The sequence below is a fragment of the Mus caroli genome, unplaced genomic scaffold, assembly GCF_978045245.1.
Source record: "Mus caroli unplaced genomic scaffold, Mus_caroli_1 scaffold_5, whole genome shotgun sequence".
Classification (NCBI taxonomy): Eukaryota; Metazoa; Chordata; class Mammalia; order Rodentia; family Muridae; genus Mus; species Mus caroli.
The window spans coordinates 35,926,286-35,946,972 of NW_028227260.1; the positions used below are offsets into that span (position 1 = coordinate 35,926,286).

Below are 20,687 nucleotides of genomic sequence, written 5' to 3' on the forward strand. Positions count from 1 at the left end.
TCAGTTCTTTATTTCATACTCATTGACCAAGGATCACTTTGAGATATTATTGTAGGCAGCAAGAATGAAAAGACAAGTTCCTGCATCAAATCACTCATAGAATGAACATTTCTGTGGTTTATTGGTGGTTAAAGCAACTAGAAAGGTGTTTTACACACTTAGACCCCAAGCTTCATCTTCCCTGCTCTTAATACATATTCTCTTCAATGCAAAACGGACTTTATAGTGTTGGATCTCGTCAGCAGGATTTAGGGATTCAACATTACCATCTTGGAGGCATGCTCTCACATCTGTTTGATGTCTACCATCTGGAGTCATGCAAAATGCCTGGTATAACAGGCTGGTAGGCAAGAGAACTTTGTTTCTTGGTTTTAGACGTCTTACTAAGGTTGTTTTGACTCCACTCCTTTGGGACCTTGCCAAGACAGAATATGATTAGGAGTTTTGGCAGGGGGAGTTCCTTTCAACTCTTGAGGCCAGGGAGGAGAGAGAGAGCTCTGAGTCCCCACACAGCCATCAGGAGTGTGATTACATTGATTTGTGTCCTTGAACTAGCTTTCTCAAAGATTTCAACTGCCTGCCATGGAACCATCAGCTTGAGACCAATATGAACTTGGAAAGACAGTTAGGAGTCCAGCCACAACTCCGACTATTATTCCTTTAGGTGTTTACTTTGCACTTAGTCATTCTGTCTTACTGTACCAAGTAGGCTTCCTAGTATACGTTGTTCTGGTTGAATTTCTTGCTACTTCCATTCTGGTATAGTTGCTGTGTTCATTGTGCTTTATTTCAGCCAAATATGTATATTGAGTCCCAAATACTTGGTCAGTCCAATATGTGGTGTACCATAAATTGAAATGCCACATTGTATAAATAAAAGGTAGCAAGAAGCAAAGAATTTATGATTGTAATGCTGATGTATTTGGACCGGTAACTAGCACACTAGGTTTCTTTGAAATTAGAATTTAGTTGTAATCACATGTAGAAATTCTCATATTACTGTCACTCAATAACTCAGTAACCAAATAACTGAAAATAAAGTTAATTTTGCCCAGTGTTTTATTGTTGCAATGAAATGGACTGCCTTATAAAGATGTAGCAAGGAAGAAAAAGTGAACATTATGTGCTTACACTGTTTCTACTCTGAAAAGTTAACATTCTAGATTTCAGAGCAACCCAAGAAAAGCATTGTGAAAATTAATTGGATTTTATACCATTGAGATTGTGCAGTAAGAACAATCACTAAATTTGACTACTTGAATGCCACGGTGGAGAGTGAGAACCAATTTGCAAGGCTTGTCCTCCCAACTTTCACATGCATTCCAAGGGATTGATGTGATTCTAAAAACTTGCACATGTACACACACAGACACACAGACACACACACACACACAAACAGACATCACACCACACATACACAAATACACACATGATGGACACAGATACACAAAAGGAATAATAAATTAAAATTTAAAATAAACTGAATTTGATTTATAATACCCATTGAAATAACAACCAAGAACACCAGCAAAAATTAACTTGCAAAGTAGTTAAAAACCACTCACTTTAACTCTGGTTTTGGTGATAAAAAATATATTTTCTTGTTAAGAAGAAAAGTGATAAAAACATAATTCACATATAGACTTTCCTTTATAATATGGCATTTCATACTTTGAATGAAAATGTAACTTAATGACTTATATCACTACTATTACTTTATACAGACTGTCAAAAGTATTAAAATGTCACTAAAATAAGTAATGGCTTTGCTCTTATTTCTTGCTAACAGTAGATTATTTTAGCATTTTATATTAAATAAAATGTTATTTTAAAAAAAATCCTGGGTGAAGGGACCAGGGACAGGCAACATCTGGAATATAAATAAATAAAATAATTAATAATTTAAATAGATGAAGTTCATTCTTCTTTGTCTTTTGATTTTTCTCATCCCAAGTGCTACTCTTTCTTTATAAGGCTGTTTTCAGAATCATTTTTCCATTTTCTTGAAGATAGTATATGTTTAAAATGTAATTTTTTATTAGATCATCTTATATCAGTTGATTTTGTAGAAGGTTTAAGAAATTAGAATCCTGGTATTGGGTGAGGGAAAAGGACTGAAGTCCTGAGGGCTAGCAGAAAGAATGGAAACAGGCAACCTTGGGAGGTAGGGGGTGGGGGGGACCCTCCAGAATGCACCAGAGACCTTAAAACCTTCAAAGGGAGGGACCTTAGATGAAATGCCAGACAGTAGGGAGAGGGAACTTATAGAACTCACTTCCAGCAGGAAGACAGGACACCAAGTTAGGTTTGGGGTTGCCACCCTACAGTCACAACTCTGACCCATAATTGTTCCTGTCTGAAAGAATTACAGGGATGGAAATTGAGAGGAGCCTGAGGAAAAGAAAGTCCAGTGACAGGCCCAAAGTGGGATCCAGCTCAAGGGGAGGTCCCAAAGGCCTGACACTATTACTGAGGCTATGGAGTGCTCACAAAAAGGGACCTAGCATGACTGCCCTCTCAAAGATCCAACAAGCAGCTGAAAGAGTCAGATGCAGATATTTGTACCCAACCAATGGACAGAAGCAGCTGACCCCTGTTGTTGAATCAGGGAAAGCTGACAAAAGCTGAGGAGAAGGGTAATTCTGTAGGAGGACCAGCAGTCTTAATTGAATCTGGACCCCTGAGATCTTTCAAACACTGGACCACCAAACAGGCAGCATACACCAGCTGATATGAGTGTCACACACATACAGTAGAGGATTGCTGGGCCTGTGTTCATTCAGAGATGATGCATCTAACCCTCAAGATACTGGAGGCCCCAGGGAGTTTAGACATCAGAAAGAGTGGGGGCTGGGAACATCTACGTGGAGACAGGGGGTAGGGAGGAGGTGTGGGATGAGGTGGACATATGGTCAGAGGGTGAAAAGGGCGGGAATAAAATATGGAGTGTAAAACATTAATTAATTAATTAATTAATTAATTAATTAATTAATTAATTAAAATGAAATTAGAATCCTGATAAAATTGATAAAATAAAATAGGAAGTGGGGCTGATTTTTTTAAAAATGACTATGAGGAGTTTTAAAGAAAGTAAGAAGAGGTATTTGTGCTTGGATAGAGAAAAACATAGGGGGAAGTTGTAGTTGTAATTTTTGTGGGGCATCTATAAGAGAAGACCCTTCAAGACATGGATTTAAACCAATAGAAAGTCTTTATTGCTCCCAAGAAATGGGCAAAGAAACACCTTGTGGGTAATGTTGTTCTTATGTTCATCCTTGCTTTTTGCCTGACTTAGTGTCCAAAACAGTTTTATGCCTAGGACATATAAAAATGAAATAAAGCCCAGCTAGTGAAGTGCAGGGGGTAGAAGACAGACAGAGACCTGCATTCTGCCATGCTGAGCCCTCCAGGTAGGTGAGGAAGCCCATAGACCTTTCCTCTGCCACATGCTACCAGGAGGCCATAGACACACAGAACCTCACCTGCTACCACCCAGTGAAGTGTGGAGGAAGAACACATACAGAGACCTTTGGACCACATGAACACACTCTGATGCATGGCACAGGTGGGTTGTTGACACCCCTTGAAGATGTCACCCAGGAGCCTGCCAGTCCCATAGATACCCTGCAGCAGGAGCTATGTTCCTGATCACAATGTAGCCCTGAGCCTTTTTCAGGGTTAGCTTTTAAGCACAAAAAACTATGCCCTGAATGGAAATACTTCAGTTAGCGAGAACTGTTAGCTAGAAATCAAGGTAAATACACGTAGAGACGTTCCCAGAACTGTGGATATTGATGGATTAAGCTTTTGTTTAAGTTTTGGCTGATGGTGCTGTCTACATGCTGGATTTTGGGCCTGAATGGTACTTTCAACATGGAGTCAGTTGTGCTAAGTTACAGGGTCCCACTAAGGTTTGAAGCCCTGTTATGGTCCTCACAAGTTTTAGTGAATATGGACTCATCGTGTTCTGAAGAAGGATAGTTTGTCCTAAGGACCATTAATTTTATTAAACTGATATATAATTGGTCATATATTTAAAGATGCAGGGCCTCTCATTATTCCAATCAGAATGAGAAGTAAATGCCCAGCCAGTGCCAATAGTATCACAGCTAGGCATAGGTACCAAGAGAACAGAGACTGGTACCAATTAAATGATTTATGTCTGTGTCTGTTTCTCTTTCTGAGGGTTTTTCCCAACAATAGCAAGATTTTATCTTATTACTCCTGATAAATTAGCACATAAACACCAGGTTTCTTACAAAGCTGAACATAGTTTTCCTTATTTCATGCTACCTCTCCAATTTTGTAGGATAATTTCTGCAAAGTAATCTAACTATTGTTTTAATTCAGAAATTTAAGCTTTTAATACCTATGGGTACAGATCAGCCTGTCTCCTAAGATGAATAAAAGGACTTTCTCAGTTTGGAAAACATCAGAAGAGAAAAGGAGTCCTAAATCAACAGGGATTATAGAAAGGACAAGCTCCAATCATATATATTGAGGGCAGCAAGCACTTGAGATAAACAGATGGCAGGAGGCAAGCTTAAGAACAGAAGCAACAGAAACCAAGGTTATTTGGCATCATCAGAACCAAACTCTCCCACCATAGCAAGTCCTGGATACACTATCACACCAGAAAAGCAAGACATGGATCTAAAGTCACTTCTCATGATGATGATGGAGGACTTTAAGAAGGAAATATAGGAAAACAAAGGTAAACAGTTAAAAGCATTTAAAGAGGAAACACAAATGCCAGCCTCAGGGACAAAGACAAACAGTACCTCAGAGTAAAAGGCTGGAAAAAATTTTCTAAGCAAATGGTCTAAAGAAAAAAGCTGGAGTAGCCATTCTAATATTGAATAAAATAGATTTCCAACCCAAAGTTATCAAAAGAGATAAGGAGGACACTTCATACTCATCAAAGTAAAATCTACCAAGATGAACTCTCAATTCTGAATATTTTTGCTCCAAATTCAATGGCATCCACATTCATAAAAGAAACTTTAGTAAAGCTCAAAGCACACATTGCACAGCACACAGTAATAGTGGAAGACTTCAACACCCCACTCTCATCATGGAGAAATCCTGAAAACAGAAACTAAACAGGGACACATTGAAACTAACAGAAGTTATGAAACAAAAGGATTCACCATTTATATATACATATACACACACACACACTAGACAGATACGAGGTACCAAAGTTAAATCAGGATCAGATTAACGACCTCAACAGTCCTATATCCTCTAAAGAAATAGAAGCAGTCATCAATAGTCTCCCAACCAAAAGAATCCCAGGACCAGAAGGGTTTAGTGCAGAGTTCTATCAGACCTTCAAAGAAGACCTAATTCCAACTCTTCTCAAACACACACACACACACACACACATATATATATATATATATATATATATATATATATATATATATATGTAACATTTTACCCTAACCAAGCTGAAGTAGCCATTCTAATATCTAATAAAATCAACTTCCAACCCAAAGTTATCAAAAAAGATAAGGAGGAGCACTTCATACTCATCAAAGGTAAAATCTTCCAAGAGGAACTCTCAATTCTCAATATCTATGCTCCAAATGCAAGGGCAGCCACATTCATTAAAGAAACTTTAGTAAAGCTCAAAGCACACATTGTACCTCATACAATAATAGTGGGAGACTTCAACACCCTACTCTCACCAATGGACAGATCCTGGAAACAGAAACTAAAGAGAGACACATGGACACTAAAAGAAGTTGTGAAATAAATGGATTTAATTGATATCTACAGAACATTTTATCCTAAAACAAAAGGATATACTTTCTTCTCAGCACCTCATGGTACCTTCTCCAAAATTGACCATATAATTGGTCACAAAACAGACCTCAACACATACAAAGTTATTGAAATTGTCCCATGCATCCTATCAGATCACCACGGACTAAGGCTGAGCTTCAATAACAAAATAAATAATAGAAATCAAATATTCACATGGAAACTGAACAACACTCTACTCAATGATTCCTTGGTCAAGAATGAAATAACGAAAGAAATTAAAGACTTTTTAGAGTTTAGTGAAAATGAAGCTACAACATACCCAAACTTATGGAACACAATGAAGGCAGTCTTAAGAGGAAAACTTGCCTGAGAGCCTCCAAAATGAAACTAGAGAGAGCATACACTAGCAGAATGACAGCACACCTAGAAGCTCTAGAACTAAAGGAAACAAATTCACCCAAAAGGAGTAGACTGCAGGAAATAATCAAACTCAGGGCTGAAATCAACCAAGTGAAAACAAGAAGAACTATTCAAAGAATCAACCAAACCAGGAGCTGGTATTTTGAGAAAAATAACAAGATAGATAAACACTTAGCCAGAATAATTAGAGGGCACAAGGACAGTATCCTAACTAACAAAATCAAAAATGAAAAAGGAGATATAACTACAGAACCTGAGGAAATCCAAAACATCATCAGATCCTACTACAAAAGGCTATACTCAACAAAGCTAGAAAACCTGGATGAAATGGACAACTTCCTAGACAGATACGAGGTACCAAAGTTAAATCAGGATCAGATTAACGACCTCAACAGTCCTATATCCTCTAAAGAAATAGAAGCAGTCATCAATAGTCTCCCAACCAAAAGAATCCCAGGACCAGAAGGGTTTAGTGCAGAGTTCTATCAGACCTTCAAAGAAGTCCTAATTCCAACTCTTCTCAAACTGTTCCACAAAATAGAAACAGAAGGTACCCTACCCAATTCAGTCTATGAAGCCACAATTACTCTGATACCTAAACCACACAAAAATCCAACAAAGAAAGAGGACTTCAGACCAATTTCCCTTAAGGATATCGATGCAAAAATACTCAATAAAATCCTCGCAAACTGAATCCAAGAACACATCAAAACATTCATCCATCATGACCAAGTAGGCTTCTTCCCAGGGATGCAGGGATGGTTTAATATACAGAAATCCATCAACGTAATCCACTATATAAACAAATCCAAAGAAAAAAACCACATGGTCATCTCGTTAGATGCTGAGAAAGCATTTGACAAAATCCAACACCCCTTCATGATAAAAGTTTTGGAAAGATCAGGAATTCAAGACTCATACCTAAACATAATAAAAGCTATCTACAGCAAACCAGTAGCCAACATCAAACTAAATCGAGAGAAACTTGAATCAATCCCACTAAAATCAGGGACTAGACAAAGATGCCCACTCTCTCCCTACTTATTCAATATAGTAATTGACGTTCTAGCCAGAGCAATTCGACAACAAACGGAGATCAAGGGGATACAAATTGGAAAGGAAGAAGTCAAAATACCAGTATTTTCAGATTATATATATATATATATATATATATATATATATATATATATATATATATTATATATATATATGTCCCAAAAATTCCACCAGAGAACTCATAAACCTGATAAACAGCTTCAGTGCAATAGCTGGATATAAAATTAACTCAAATAAATTAATGGCCTTTCTCTACACAAAGGATAAAGGGACTGAGAAAGAAATTAGTGAAACAACACCCTTCACAATAGTCACAAATAATATAAAATACCTTGGTGTGACTCTAACTAGGGAAGTGAAAGATCTGTATGATAAGAACTTCAAGTCTCTGAAGAAAGAAATTGAAGAAGACCTCAGAAAATGGAAAGATCTCACATGCTCAATGGATCGGCAGGATTAATATATTAAAAAATAGCTATCCTGCTGAAAGCAGTCTGCAGATTCAATGCAATCCAGATCAAAACTCCAACTCAATTCTTCAGAGTTAGAAAGGGCAATTGGTAAATTCATCTGGGAAAATAAAAAACTTGGATAGCAAAAACTATTCTCAACAAGAAAAGAACCTCTGGTGAAATCACCATGCCTAACATTAAGCTGTACTACAGAGCAATTGTGATAAAAACTGCATGGTACTGGTACAGTGACAGACAGGTAGATCAATGGAATAGAATTGAAGACCCAGAAATGAATCCCCACAGCTATTGTCACTTGATCTTTGACAAGGGAACTAAAATCATCCAGTGGAAAAAAAGATAGGATTTTCAACAAATGGTGCTGGCACAACTGGGGGTTATCATGTAGAAGAATGCAAATATATCCATTCTTATCTCCTTGTACAAAGCTCAAGTCTAAGTGGATCAAAGAAGTCCACATAACACCAGAGACACTGAAATTAATACAGGAGAAAGTAGGGAAAAGCCTTGAAGATATGGGCACATGGGAAAAATTCCTAAATTGAATAGCAGTGGCTTGCACTGTAAGATCAAGAATTGACAAACGGGACCTCATAAAATTGCAAAACTTCTGTAAGACAAAAGACACTGTCAATAAGACAAAAAGGCCACCAACAGATTGGGAAAGGACTTTTAACAATCCTAAATATGATAGGGGACTAATATCCAATACATACAAAGAGTTCAAGAAGCTGGACCCCAGAAATTCAAATAACCCCATTAAAATGGGGTTCAGAGCTAAACATAGAATTCTCAACTGAGGAATACCGAAGTGCTGAGAAGCACCTGAAAAAATGTTCAACATCCTTAATCATCAGAGAAATGCAAATTAAAACTACCCTGAAATTACACCTCACACCAGTCAGAATGGGTAAGATCAAAAATTCAGGTGACAGCAGATGCTGGCGAGGAGGTGGAGAAAGAGAAACACTCCTCTATTGCTGGTGGGATTGCAAGCTTGTACAACCACTCTGGAAGTCAGTCTGGAGGTTCCCCAGAAAATTGGACATAAACTAACTGAAGATCCAGCAATACCTCTCCTGGGCATATATCCAGAAGAAGTTCCAACTGGTAATAAGAACACCTGCTCCTCTATGATCATAGCAGCCTTATTTATAATAGCCAGAAGCTGGAGAGATCCCAGAATTCCCTCAACAGAAGAATGGATACAGAAAATGTGGTACATTTACACAATGGAGTACTACTCAGCAATTTAAAAAATGGATTTATGAAATTCTTCGACAAATGGATGTACCTGGAGGATATAATCCTTAGTGAGGTAGCCCAATCACAAAAGAATTCATTACATATGCACTCACTGATAAGTGGATATTAGTCCAGAAACATAGAACACCCAAGATACAATTTGCAAAACACAAGAAAATCAAAAAGAGAGAAGACCAATGGGTGGATTCTTCATTCCTCCTTAGAATATGGAACAAAATACCCATAAAAGGAGTTACAGAGACAACATTTGGAGCTAAGACAAAAGGATGGACTATCCAGAGACTACCCCACCTGAGGATCCATCCCATTATCAGCCACCAAGCCCAGACACTATTGCACAATTCCAGAAAGATTTTGCTGAAGGAACCCTGTTATAGATGTCTTATATGAGGATAAGCCAGTGCCTGACAAATACAGAAGTGGATGCTCAAAGTCATCTATACGATGGAACACAGGGCCCCCAATGGAGAAGATAGAGAAAGTACCCAAGGAGCTGAAGGGGTCTGCAACCCTATAGGTGGAACAACAATATGAACTAACCAGTAATCCAGAGCTCTTGTCTCAAGCTGCATATGTAGCAGAAGATGGCCTAGTTGGCCATCATTGGGAAGAGAGGCCTCTTGTTATTGCAAACTTTATATGCCCCAATACAGGGTAATGCCAAGGCCAAGAAGTAGGAGTGGGTGGGTAGGGGAGCAGGGTGTAGGGAGGGTGTAGGGAGCTTTTGGGATAGCATTTGAAATGTATATCTTATAGAAATGTGTAACTGAGTCCTTCATCCATATTTTTAAAATCACGTTGGTGGTCTGGGCCAAATGTGATCACAATGGGGAGATGGCAGCTCCATAATCTTTGACATCTCTCCCTACAAGGATGTCTGATTGCATGAGTCCCTCCAATCCCTCTCTCCACACTCAACCCTCTGGATAAAATGGCTTGAGCCATCCTGTACCCCTCACACCTCTCCCCAAAAAACAACCCTAAAATAATTTCTTCACTGTTGATACTTTGTTTACACATTCTGGATATTGACATGGAAAGGGACCTCTGAGCAGACACAACCAGACACAAGATTCTCAGCACAAAGGCCATTCATTGACTGGAAAGGGGGCAGGCAGGGGGAGGAGGGCTGCCTCTGAATGAGGCAAAAACAGCAGGTGTCTCATTGGGAGCAGTTTGTGAGCAGAAAATGGGGAGGTCTGTGCTAAGATAAGTTTGTATGTCCTGACTGGGCATTTTAATCAGTGTACCCAATAATGACATTTGATTGCTAGACCTTAGTGATTGACAGCCAGACCCTAGGGATGAGACTCAGGAATGCATTAGGAATAGGAAGGTGTCCAAATAAGGGAAAAGACCTTGGTGCCTAATGATAAGAATGTAATCTAGTGCTGGAGAGATGACTCACTTGTTAAGAGCACTGACTGCCCTTCCAGAGGTCCTGAGTTCAATTCCCAGCAGCACATGGTGTCTTACAACCATCAGTAATGGGATCGGATGCCATCTTCTGTGTCTGAAGACAGCTGCAGTATACTTATATACATAAAATAAGTAAATAATTCCGTGTACAAACAGATAAACGTTATACTAATAAATAAATGTAATCTAATGATTTAGCCGTGGAGAAGGAGAGTGGAGGACTTGCAGGCACCATGTTTGCAATGGTCTGGGCCTGTTAGAGACCCTGTCAGACACTCACTATATTAGACATATGGTTTACAAACACTTTCTCCCATCCGGTGTTGTAACTTTCACTCTCTGTAGCTTCATGTGAGGTACTGAGTGTTCTAATCTATGGAGTTCAGCAGCAGATTGCATGGTTTCATATACAGGAGAAGGCATTACCACATACAATGGGCAACTTCCATTCGTACATAGTAGTTTACATGGTTAAGGTATGCAATGCTTACACTATACAGCTAAAAATATTCTATTTTAGGGAGGTTTTTTATAGGAAGTTTTATTACGTTTTCTTGTATAAGGGTTGAGAACTTGAGCCTAATTTCATGAAAAGAATGGAAATCTGTGAAGTAGATGATGTCAGTTACACTCTAATGATTTCAGTAGGCAGCAGGTGGCTGAGGTCCTGATGTGATGTTGCTTTGGTACTGAAAGGGCTGAGGAGTCAGGTACTGGGGATTATGGATGTGTTGAATTTACCTCCAGCATCCCATGCTGTGAGGGAGCAGCAATTAAGCAAACCCTGTGTTTTGTTTATCAAGTGTGATCTGTTGCAGAATGTGCCAATCAGGGTCATAGACTCAATCAGCCATGCTCTTATTTTGTGATCTTTACTTTGGTTTCCTCAGAGGCAGTATGTGAAGCAGCCCTTGCCATGAACCCAAGACTCAGAAACTTGGTTCCAAAACACTGAATTCCAGACACCCAATGACATGGTGCTTTAGTGTACCTATCTGTGCTCTCCTTAGGAGAAACAATAAGAAATGGACGTCACGTGGTCAGCAGGACTTCAAGTCAGTACTAGTTAAGATTATCAGAATGAGGTGCTGATTTGGGGCAAATTTAACACGTTAGAAAAATGTGGGTTTTTTGATACCTTATTAACATAAGATTCTGGACTTTTTACTCTTCTCCATTTAAATTGTGGTTTTTATGAATTTCTTGACATGTCTCAAGACTTTGGAGAAACTGGAGCTCACCCACACCCCCACCTCCTGTAAAGCTTTTTCGGGTTTCCCTTCACTCTGGGCTCTGAAAGGAATCACAGCTGTAGGAACTACTAGTAAATCTCCCTTCAGGTAGTATGAAATTTTTCTAAAGAAATCAACTTATAAGTTCTATGTCACAGTAGTAATATTATTGGAAATTAAAACTACATCCAAACAGTATAATAACATTGGATTGTATCAAACAAGGGAAACATACATGCAAGAGTATTCTAACTCCTGGGTTATTGTCTGTTATCTGTGAGATTCACTCACTAACAGGGAGGATAGGAAGTAATTTTATCATGCAGTTCATACAACATTTTTCCTATGTCAAAACACAAACACTGGTGAGTTACAGATGAATTGTGAGAATATTAAATGGAAAAGAATAACTTTGATGTTTGCTATGGTTCTCATAATGGAAGACAGGTTGGATATGTGGAAGACATAACTCTGTGTAGACTACAACACTGTATCAGAAGACTGTGTGTCATTCCAGGGAAAGAATCTCATTTGACTCAGGAGGAGGGAACTGGGACTCTGAGAAAATGACTTCACTCTAAGAGATCATTTTATCAGGTTTTTAAACTTCTGTAGTCAAGAAAATCATAATTTCACAATTTAAAAAGTCACAAAATTGTGAGTATATTAACACAAATATTTGGGATAAACAGACCATTGAAAAAGCATTCGTTTTATTCAGTGCTATGGAAGAACAAAATGCATTAAAAATGTTTTGTTAGCATGACTGCGCACATGCCCTCCTGTTTGAGCCTGTGATAGTGTCTCCTCTAGCATCATACATTACCAAGTACACGTTCTCTCATTACAGAAAGTGCTCGGCTTGCCCGTTCAGGCTAAATGTCCTAGAAATGGATGGTCAAAAGCGAACCCTTCTAGTGATTGAAAACATTCCTAAAGCTCATACTGATACCATCCCTACATGTTCCTTCTCTTGGTCTCTGTCCAGGCTACAGTCAGCTGTGCAGCCTCTCAGAGGTAAAATTCTGACTCTGGCCACTAGGTGGCATCACAGCTGAGTCCTGTAAGTTGTTTCCAGTTAAATATCTAAAAAAATGGTTTGTTCACTGTAACAGCGGTTCTGAGCAGTAAATCTCCGGGCACATTACCACAGATCTGTTTGCTGATGATCCCCAAACCTGCATTCCGTTCACTGGTTCAGGCGCAGAGTGAGCTCTGCACACGACAGAGATTTCTCTGTGGCAGTAGAGTGCTTGTTCTCCAACATCCCACCCTTTCACAGGTTGCTCCAAATTTCTGCAATCATTCCGAGTCTCTTCCTCTCTAGTATATTCTGCACACAGCTGCCAGGTCCCGAGTGAGCATCTCTATCTGCTCTCACTCTCCTCCTGTGTTCCCTGACACAGGCTGCCTTTTCCCAAGGGTCTCCCGGACACCTAGCCTTTTGTAATGTGGACACTCAGCATAAACAACTCTAGCATATGTATGGGATTGAACCTTGGATATTCTCCAATGATCTATTTGTTGAATCTCTGTTGTCAAGGTAACACTTCTGGAAGAAGGTAAACAAGGTGTCTTTACTTGTCATAGGCAAGGCTTTGCCAGAGCCCTATGACATCAGACCTGTGCTTTTGAAGGGAAGGGCGTAGGGACCCTGTCCTGCCTCTTTTAGCCTATGCTCCCTAACCATGAGAGAGAGTTTTGCTCTATTGTGCACTCAAACCAAATGGTGCAAAACCAAAAGCCACAGAGTCAAACAGTTCAGGACTGGAGGTTTGCACACTAGGAGCAAAGGTATGTCTTTTCTCCTTAGAAGCAATTAGGATTAGATAATTCTTACTGCAGTGGAGACCTGACCGAATGGTCTTGCCTTACACCTATTGGGGTTTTGAGAATAATTAAATTTTGCACTAAGGTTTATGAACTGAATTTTTAGACAGAGTCTTCAGTGGCCTGGAATTTGCTATAGACGAAAGGCTGCCCTCAGGTTCTTCAAAAATCTGCCTACTTATGTATGGTGAGTGTTTCAATTAAAATTGTGCAGTATCATGCCCGGTTAACTTGGGTTTTTAAGGAATCATTATACGTTCATGTCTGGGGTGTGGACAACATATACCCTGAGTTTGTAAAAGCGTGCTCCACAAAGTCTATGCTACTGATGGACACTCCTATGCCAGAACATTTTTGCTGTTACTGAGTCCATGCAAGAAGAGAATTCTGCTACCCAGTACATACATCCCCAACACCTAGATTATTCTTTAGATCTTTATGAACACTAAGCTTCTTGTGTCTTAGTGCCACCTTGTGGTACAGCCCTGATGTGCACCAGAAGACAACAGCAATACTGGATGGAAGGAAGGGACCTTGTTCAAAACATTGAGAGAGGGGAACATGGTGGCCTCTGGGGAGAACTTAAGGTCATTTTCTGTATTGAATAAAACTTTCTATACTACTGGAAGTGAAAGAGTTTCCTGGTTATTGTTGCTGTTGTTATCATTACTTTAAAGCAAACACAGGTCTCACCTTAAAGGGATTAAAGAGTATTTAGTGCTGGAGCATTATGCATGACCATGGCATGGAAACACATATCTACCTTATCTCAAATTCCCTGTTCTGGAAAAGAAACTGTGTCATGTGTGTATTGTGTGTGTGTGTATGGTGTGTGTGTGTGTGTGTGTGTGTGTGTGTGTGTATGTCTCTGTCTGTCTATGATTACAGCTTGAGTGTGTATGTGTGTGTGTGTGAATGTGTATGTGTGTGTGTGTCTGTGTGTGCATGCTTACAGCATAAAGAAATAAAGTCATAAATCAAGGCAAATTTAGACTACATTGGTTGGTAACCGGAGAAGCAAATACATAGAGGTGGGAGAAGGTTCATATATGTCTAAATCATTATCTGTTGACATCCTAAGCTGATGTTCATTTGACAGCTAGTGGTCTGCTATGTTGATAGCTTCTAGGGGGGGTTTGTTTATTTTTCCAAGATGTTAGTTCAAAGTAAATAGCTTCTACGAACCTTTTATTCTAAGAGGCAAGTTCAGATGCAGCGTGTGGCAAGGAATGGCTGTTTCTGAGGTTGAAAACCTGCCCATGATACGTGGCCTCTGAACCTAGGAAGTTCCAATCTCTGCAGAACTGACATTCCAACCTGCCCTCCAGCCTGTGAACATGGAGGCTCCTTGCAGGAGTCTTGTGTTTAAGGCCACAGGAGACTGTGTATTTATGGCTTCTTATCTGGGGTTTTCTTTCGCACAGTTGATAAGCTGTGTCAGCTCTTTACTTGACCACACTTACATGAGACTGGGTTTATACCGCACCATTTTAAATGTTGTCAAATTTTCCTGTTTGAGTTTTAAGTCAACAAAGTTTTGGATCTGTAGGACTAGCTACTTTGTGCACTTCAGAAGTTCAGTGATGTAGTAGTTGTTGAGGTAGGCCACCTCAAAGCCCTGGATCTGGGCTTGAGAGGTATCTGAGCTGGCTGTTGCAGCCAGCTGGAGTGTTGCAGCCAGTGAGGGCTAAGGCCAGTTCTACCACTCTCATGATCTCGGGGCCATAGGTGCCAAGGAACTAGGAACAGGAGGAGGGCTGACTCTCCCACACTCATACCCTGGGGGCCAGCTCACCCACAATCCTCACATCAAGGGCCAGCTCTACTGTGCTGCACAGTTGAGGTGCAGGGCTGGCTCTACTGAATGATGCAGCTGCTGAGGGACAGGGTAAGGAGGAAGGAGTATATCTCTCCTTCATCCATGCCACTGCATGGGAGACAAGTGGTAGGGCCTGCTTTCACTCCTGTCTATCCTTGAGGCCTGTCTCACCTACAACTTCAGCAATGTGCACAGCCATTCGAGTACTGTAGCTGGCTAGGGGTTAGTTCTTCTGCTCTTCTACAACCAGGGTCAGCTCTTCTAGAATGCCCAGGTGAGGGCTTGGGCCTGTTCTGCAAATGCCTCAGACATCAGTATTTCCCCCGGTGACAGCACAGATCAGGGACATCCATCTGGACTTTGGTGGTAACAGAACCCTACTGCTTCAGGGTACAGACTGAGGTGTGATTCTCAGTGGAAGCACTGGCCCAGGACCCCACCATGGTCCCAGGTGGAATTACTGGCACTCATATCAAACCATTCCTCACCATTTTCATGTCTCCAGTTCTGCCTCTCTTCATTATGCCCACATCCTTCTGTTTCTCTTCCATTTCTCCACCACTTACTTGATCCTCTGAGAAGCACCCAAGGTCCTAGTGTCTGGTGTTGTCTAGGGAGTGGCCAGGAGTGCTATATCTTGCTCCTGAATTGTGGCATCAGACAGGGGTCATTTGGGACCTGGTCTACCCATCCGCAGGCCTGGGTTGTGCAGAACTGGTGGTGATCTGCTTGCTCCTCTACTGGCCCACCAGAGTGTCCCAAGGCAAGGGTCATCTGTCTCACGCTCACTCCTACTCAGGACCCTCAGATTCAGGGGAGGCTCTTCTAGTCTCAGGTTTGCTCCCAGTACTGGAAAACCGACAGGGCCTGCATGGTGCCAGACTGGTGGTCAGCTCAACCTCACTTTTTTCAGGGATTGTTAGGCTACTAATCATTCAGATATTCATAAGTGAGAAAACTGAACCTCTCTTCTGCGGTCTCTGACATATGTGACAGAGCAGCCACACATGCAGTGCTTCTAGGGGCAAGTAGAAAGGAATTCCTAAGAATATCCCTCCTCAAGAATTAAGTGCTAATCTACATCCAAGGTCTTCTATGTCAAAGAAACACAGAGTGATGTTGATTCTAGTACATTTTCCCCACAAGGCTTGATTCTGCAGGGTTTGCTTGTTTATTGAATGCATGCATGCATGTATGTATGGATGGATGGATGGATTGGATGGATGGATGGATGGATGGATGGATGGATGGATGGATGGATGGATGATCCACACATACACACACTTGCATCATGGAAGAGATCACCTCAAGGTCTATTTCTCAGTCATTCTCCACTCTATTGCATGAGACAGAGTTGCTTGCTGAGTCTAGAACAGACCACTTAGCTAGACTCGTTGGACCATAGGACCCCCTGATCATTTTGTCTCTGCCTTCAAGTTCTGCTATTTCAGGCATTCACTGCCAAGCTAGGTTTTTACATGAAAGCAGGGGATGCCAACTCAGATCTTCATACTTATGCTACAAGTACTTAATTCACTGTGACATTTCTCCAGCCCTCTCCACGAGATTATTTTTTAATTGTTTTTTAAGCCAGAGTTGGAGTTTATTAAAAATAAGCACTTGGGAATGAGTAAAGCATAACTAAAACATGGATGCTTCAATGAAGTAACTTACCTTAGTGGTTTTTTATTATTTGGACATATTCATACATGTATATGTGAGTGTGTGTGTGTGTGTGTGTACTTGAGACCTGTGTGTGTGTTTGTGTGTGTGTGTGTGTGTGTACTTGGACCCTGTGTGTGTGTATGTATTTGTGTGTGTGTGTACTTGAGACCTCTGTGTGTGTGTGTGTGTATGTGTGTACTTAAGACCTGAGATTGACATGGACTGTCTTCATTTATGGCTATTTACCCTTAAAATCTTTCATGAATTAAGCTTTTAGCAGTACCACACATGTAAGCAATCATAGTAACCACTTTCTCCCCAGCTCTTCTCTCCTCCCTTCCTTGCCCTGATCTCATTTTCATATCCATGACTATTTCATTCTGTGAACTCTTGAAATCAGTCTGAATCATCTGAGGGTCATGGCTTTAAAGGTTTGCAGAGGAGTCTTGTGGGTTCAGCAGTGGGTAAACAACTGAAGACAATAATTCTCCTTTGCCCAAATCACCTGCACTTCAGAAATAGAGCAGAGGCTCCATGAACTCATCCTCTGCTCTGGACTGACTGATGGCTGACTGCTGAACTGTGTGAAGTCAGCTATAGTTTCAGTGAGTTCACCACTGTAGTGGCTGTATGGAGGCTAGAGAATCACGTGTTCTAATTTTATTTTACACACACACACACACACACACACACACACACACACACACACAAATTCTTTTGAATTGTTTTCTCTTTCCTTGAAAATAAATTTCTTATTTCAAATGGTATATTCTGTTTTTCCCTCCTTCACCTCCTTACATATCCTTCCCTACCTTCCCTCCCATCCATATCCCTTTCTGTCTCCCTTTACAAGCCAAACAGGCTTCTAAAGGATAATAAAATAAGATAAAAGAAATCCTAACATATTTGAATTGGATAAAGCAAGTAAACAGAAAGAAAATCGCTTGAGAAAAGGCATAAGAACCAGTGAACCACTTGGTCACACACTCAGGAATCCTTTAAAAAACACTAAACTGAAAGTCATAATATATACACAGGGGACCTGGTCCAGACTGTGCAGAATCTTTGTATATTGTCCCAGTCTCCGTGAGTTCATATGTGCATTGATATTGATATTATCGATTTTTGAAGGCTTTGATTTCATGTGTCCTCATCTCCTCTGGTTCTTCTATTCTTTCTACCTCTTTACACACACACACACACACACACACACACAGAGAGAGAGAGAGAGAGATTACTTAAAATGAAGCCTAGTAGGAAATTAGGGGAAATGCCACCCAACATCATCATACTAGTAAGCATCCAATAAAAGAGAGTTTACAAATGGGAGAGGCATGAAGGTGCAGCAACTGATCCTGCTTGTAGGAAAAACATGTCCATGTGACTCCCAGCAGGAACACTTGACAGAGAAAACTTTTCGGGTGGGGATGGTTGAGATACCTATCATCTTCCTCTCTGTAGGCTAAGTCAAGAGGATCTGGAGGTGGGAATCTTTTCACCATAAACCTAAAATTCCTCCACATATTTTCTCATAAATCTATTTTCAAGATAGTTTTTTCCACAGTCAACAGTCTCAGAAACACCTGATAGTCCTTTGTGTATATTCTGTCAGAATCTATGATACCACAGCAGACAAACTTTAAAGGTAGAATAAAGCAATGTACACGGTATAGTTTATGATGGGATTTGAAAATATATTTTGATATTCTGAAATTGAAATATAATGTTTTTTTATCTTGCCATCTCTTCCATGTACTCTCATTGCACTCTCTTTCAAATTCTGCCCTCTATTTCTGTTCTGGATAGCTTTTTATGTTGGAGATGAGAGGTTGATCAGGACCCTGTTCTGAAACAGGGCAGCATGACACTATTAACATAGGTTAGGAGATGTGTGGTGGCTCCCCAGGAATTCAGCAGAGAATGTTCTCACTCAAGTGGTAAATGATGGCTAATTAAGTGTCCCTTGAGGTCTTATCTGTCATTATAAACATAATTGTTTAGTGACAGGGCTAGAAGGACACATAGTACAATGAGTGCTTAATTATTTTTCTGCTCACTTTCTTGCTAGAATGAGGAAGAAGGAATGTTATGACAAAGGGAACCATAGATCCCTTAAAGCTCCATTCAAAAATCAAAATGACTGTACCCTATCAGTCTAGGTAGCCTTCCAAAGGAGGACAGAGGAGCCTTGGCTGTATCCAAGAAATGCTGTGTAGGGGTAAGTGTGGGCCCCCACAGCTGAATTAAAATAAAAATGAATGCAAAGCCTTACCTACAATTGGGGTGCTTCTGTCCTTTTTTTCCTCCCATCATTCTAGTTCCCTCCTTTCCTCAAGTGATATATCATTTCTTCAGCGAAAATTTTGTACTGAGACCTGAGTTGGAGAGTACTACACCTTTTTCTAGCATAGTAAAGATATCATTACATAAAATTTATAATGTCATCCATTTTTAATTTACAGTTCAGTGGCACTAAAAGAATTTATATTATTATGAAAAGTGAGTAAAAATCAACCTTCACAGCTTTTTTTTTTTCATTTCCAAGTGTTGCTTTGCCATTGACCATCAATTTCACATTCTCCTGTCTGCTAAAATTCTAGTGACTATGATTCTATATCAATTAATTTACTATTTTAACTATATCCTATGAATGGAACAGTGCATTTGTATTTTTGTGTCATATTATTTCTCTAGCACAAAATTTCAAGTTTTATTCATTTTGTATTTACTATGCTGTCACTCCATTTTAGGACAAACAGCATTCTCCTAATAGAACATGTCATTGTTTGCTTATCCACTCATACGTACGGTGAAAATTGACTTAGTTCCATGTTTGTATTATTATGAATAATATTGACATGCCTATTGCCTTGCAAATACTTGTTCAAGTTTCTTCTTCCAATACCTTTGAGGATGTACATATGAAATTACTAGATATATAAGAAAGTAAAGTTTATTTATTATTTATTGTATTTGTGAAATTATAATTACATCATTTTCTCATTTCGTTTCCTTCCTCCAAATTGTTCCATATGCCTCTCTTTGCGGCCTTCAAAATTCAACAGTCATTTTTAAATTAGATTTTATTATATGAGTATATGTATTTCTTAAATATATTTCTTTATTAATGACACAAGTTGATCCACGGTGAATATGTAATTTTAAAGTCCCACTCTTAGGAAAGTGTAATAGTCATCAATGAATGTGAAGACTTTGGGTTCTTTGTCATTTTCATTTGCATTTCCCTGATAGTTACAAATATTGAGCACATGATATGCTTTTTCATTGTCTTTGAAGAAATATCCTTTCAAGTTTGGCCCTTTTAAACTACTCCTTGCCTCCTTATTTTGTTGTATGATATATTTTGTTGTATGATATATTTATATATTTCCTATCAATAATGTCAAATATGTTCTCAAATGTACTTTATAAGATGTTGGTTATTTTAACAGTGGTTTTGTTATTAATAGTGGTTTCATGTGAAAACTAGACACACCTGACAATTCTTTGAAAGATACAATCAATAACCATGAAAGAATGGAAATTTTTATTAGATTTCAAGCAATAAAAGATAATAATAGTCTAAAAGCTGTTCAAAGCAATAGTGATAATTTCTGGGTTCATAGTAATAAACGTGGGTGAATTCCAACAAAATTTAAAGATAAAATAAATCTACTTTGCATAACATTTTCAAGGATATAAATATGATCCACTTTCTATTTTATTTTGACACCA

General features: G+C 39.4%; 1 pseudogene; it reads right to left on the bottom strand.

Moving 5' to 3' along the window:
- Positions 1 to 16,202: 16,202 nt before the first annotated feature.
- LOC147004575 (small nucleolar RNA SNORA17) lies at positions 16,203 to 16,316 on the bottom strand (annotated as a pseudogene).
- Positions 16,317 to 20,687: the final 4,371 nt, after the last annotated feature.